Below are 4,052 nucleotides of genomic sequence, written 5' to 3' on the forward strand. Positions count from 1 at the left end.
ACACAAACGGTCACAAACCGCCGTAGCATCAATTATCTGATCAATGCGAGGGAGAGCAAATGGGTCTGCAGGGCAAGCCTTGTTTAAATCTGTGTAGTCCAGACACATGCGCCAAGTGCCGTTTTTCTTAAGAACCAGCACCGGATTAGCTAACCACTCTGGATGAAAAACTTCAACAATAAACCCTGTGGCCAAAAGATGGGCTACCTCTTCACCTATAGCCTTACGTCTCTCTTCATTGAAACAGCGAAGGAACTGCCGGACCGGTTTAAACTTAGGATCAATGTTGAGTGTGTGCTCAGCGAGTTCCCTCGGTACACCTGGCATGTCACAAGGTTTCCATGCAAAGATGTCCCGATTCTCACGGATGAACTCGATGAGCGCGCTTTCCTATTTGGGATCCAGGTTAGCGCTGATGCTGAACTGTTTGGATGAATCGCCAGGAACAAAGTCAACCATTTTAGTGTCTGTAGCCGATTTGAACTTCAACGCTGGATCATGTTCTGTAGTTGGATTTTTCAACGAGGTCATGTCTGCTGGATCAACTTGCTCCTTATAGAATTTCAACTCCTCCGTGGCACAAACCGACTCAGCATAAGCCGCATCACCTTCTTCACACTCCAAAGCAATCTTTCTACTTCCATGTATTGTGATAGTCCCTTTATGACCTGGCATTTTAAGCTGTAGATAAACATAACATGGCCTTGCCATAAACTTAGCATAAGCTGGCCGCCCAAACAAGGCGTGGTACGGACTTTTGATCTTTACCACCTCAAATGTCAATGTTTCTGACCTTGAATCATAGTCATCTCCAAAAGCTACCTCTAAAGCTATCTTGCCAACAGGATATGCAGACTTACCAGGCACCACACCATGAAAGACCGTATTTGACGGTTTAAGATCCTTATCTGTCAACCCCATACGGCGGAATGTATCATAATACAAAATATTGATACTACTTTCCCCATCCATGAGTACTTTGGTAAACTTGTATCCCCCAACTTGAGGGGGCCACCACCAGGGCCAAGTGACCTGGATTATCAACCCGGGGTGGGTGATCATCTCTACTCCACAAAATAGGTTGCTCAGACCAGCGTAAATATTGAGGTACTGTCGGCTCAACAGAGTTTACTGCCCTTTTGTGAAGCTTCTGATCACGTTTGCACAAACTAGTAGTGAAGACATGATATTGCCCGTTGTTCAGTTGTTTGGGATTGCTCTAATAACCCGACTGCTGTTGCTCCTGCTGATTCCCCTGATGGTTGTAACCTCCCTGGTTGCCTTGGTGCCCTTGATTGACGTGTCCTGTTTGGTTGCCTTGAAACCCTAAACCGGAACCACCACCTCCGTAACCCGGCCCGTGGAAACCTCCTCCTGAACCGCCGGGCGGGCCTTTGTCATATTGGAACATATTGGAATTCTTGGAATCCCGCATGATATAATAGTCCTTCCAAAGATGTGATGCCAGCTTCTCCTTCGATCCGTGCTTTGGACAGGGCTGATTTAACAAGCGCTCCAAATTGGGGCCTGAACCTCCACCCCTCTGGGGCTGCTTGCCCTTACGGCGCTGGCCATTCTCCCACGCGTTGGTATTTGCAACAAAGTCCAAGCTACCGTCGGCCTTGCGCTTACCACCATTTCCATGGCCTGCCGGATTATGCTGTTGACCCTTGGCATTGCCGTTCTTCTTACCTTTCTCCGGTTTGTCCTCCTCTAAATCTGGATCCTTGGTATTATCTGAATCGGCGTATTTAACCAAAGCGGCCATGAGTGTTGACATATCATTGCAGTGATGTTTAGCCTTCCCAATTTCTGTTTTAGCGGTTTGAAACGATAATTGCCCTTTAATGTTAACACTTCAGTGTCTGCATTGATACGATCTGATGAATGCAAAATTGCTGAGACCCGTTTGACCCAATGGGTCATGGACTCCCCTTCCTCTTGGACACAAGCGGCCAGATCTATGATTGACATCGGCTGCTTACACGTATCCTTGAAGTTCAGGATAAACCGGTGCTTTAATTTGGCCCATGACCCAACAGAGTTGGTCGGCAAGCTCTTCAACCAAGTGCGAGCTGTTCCTTCCAACATCATGGTGAAATATTTAGCACACACTGCCTCATCCACATCTAACATCTCCATTGCCATCTCATAGCTCTCCACCCACGCCTCTGGTTGCAAATCGGCGGTGTAATTTGGTACCTTACGAGGTCCCTTGAAATCCTTGGGCAGTCTCACATTATGCAAAGCAGGGGTTAGACACAGCACCCCTAAGGAGTTGAACATCACTCCTGGCTCCACGGAGGCTGTGGGGTGAACCGGAGTATGCTATCGTGCTTCGTGTCGAGCCGCCAACTCGGCCTCCCGACGTGCGCGGCCATGGTCCACAACATCTTGCGCATTAGCGCCTCCCCCGGCCGGGTTGTTCCCTTGTGGTGAATTTCGGCGATGTGCACTACTGGACACGGCCGGTTCGTCCTGCACGTGTCTGCTATAGCTCCGGCTTGGACGGGAAGTGGAATGAATCCCCTCGCGACTGTGTGAATATGCCTGCTGTTGATTTAGTGCTGTTTGAAGGAGATCCCTAGCCCGACGTGCTTCCACTGCAACTGGTGACTCACCGTCGGTTGGGAGGGCTGCCAGGCGTGAAGTGGCGGCCACAATGTTGTCCAATGGGTTGGAATAATGCCCGGGCGGTGTTGGTACATACTGTGGCACAACGTTGTTCTGGCGAGGCGGGTCCGTCGTGCGCGGTTGAACCGGCGCTCCTGTTCCCGGCGCCCCCGCCCGGTTTAGTGTGGGTTGGCTACCAGCTCCTGCTCCTGGTGTGTTGAAGAGATTCTGCAGCTCATAAACCAACGGGAGACGTGATCGATACCTTCTTCTCATGACTTCCTCTGAAGCATTCTGATCCAGTCTAATCCGATAGGCCTGTGCTTCCAATTCCGCCCACTCTGTTGCCATCCTAGCATTCTCTGTTGCCAGGTCCACCTTAGCCTGGGCTATCTGATCTTTCACCTTTGCAATATCCGCATTGTGCTGATCCCTGGCTGCTGCATCCACCTCCGCGGCCATCAACGTTGCCAAAGTGTCGAACAAATTAGACAGGACTTGGGCCGGAGGCGGTGCGGAGCTTCCCGCCCCTGCTGGTGTGGCCGCTGTTGAACCGGAGAGCATCGCTGTGGCGGTAGATGAATGAAGCACCGATTGTGTGCCGGCCATGAAGATGGCGGCCCGGTTTGGCAGATCAGGGGAATCCGGAATACTGTTGCCCTCGGATCACCATCAATCCGGCCGTCCTGCAACTGGTAAAGTGACTCGGTCTCTCCAGAAAACTCGTCATCAGAACAGACCACGGTCTCTCCATCGGACACAGGTCCGTCCTCGTACCTCGATCCATGGATGACACCCACGAAAACATGCCTTCCCTCAGGCTGAACCGGCGAAGAACTTGCACGCCGAGCCGTTTCGATGATGTCGGTGTGGATGTCCGGCTCAGGGGCCGGTTCGCCGATCTTGCCGATGAAGACGTGAATCCCACCGAAGGGGACCCGATACCCATATTCGATTGAATCGGCCTCGGGACCCCATCCTGCGTTGTCGATGTAGAGCTTGCCGCGACAACTCTTCGTCATCCGGCCCACAGCGTATCTGTCGGTGTCAAAACCGGCGGATCTCGGGTAGGGGGTCCCGAACTGTGCGTCTAGGCCGGATGGTAACAGGAGGCAAGGGACACGAAGTTTTACCCAGGTTCGGGCCCTCTTGATGGAGGTAAAACCCTACGTCCTGCTTGATTAATATTGATGATATGGGTAGTACAAGAGTAGATCTACCACGAGATCGGAGAGGCTAAACCCTAGAAGCTAGCCTATGGTATGATTGTTGTTCTGTATGTTGTCCTACGAACTAAAACCCTCCGGTTTATATAGACACCGGAGAGGGTTAGGGTTACACAAAGTCGGTACAATGGTAGGAGATCTATATATCCGTATCGCCAAGCTTGCCTTCCACGCCAAGTAAAGTCCCTTCCGGACACGGGACGAGGTCTTCAA

Source organism: Triticum dicoccoides, chromosome 2A (assembly GCF_002162155.2).
Source record: "Triticum dicoccoides isolate Atlit2015 ecotype Zavitan chromosome 2A, WEW_v2.0, whole genome shotgun sequence".
NCBI classification, from domain to species: domain Eukaryota; kingdom Viridiplantae; phylum Streptophyta; class Magnoliopsida; order Poales; family Poaceae; genus Triticum; species Triticum dicoccoides.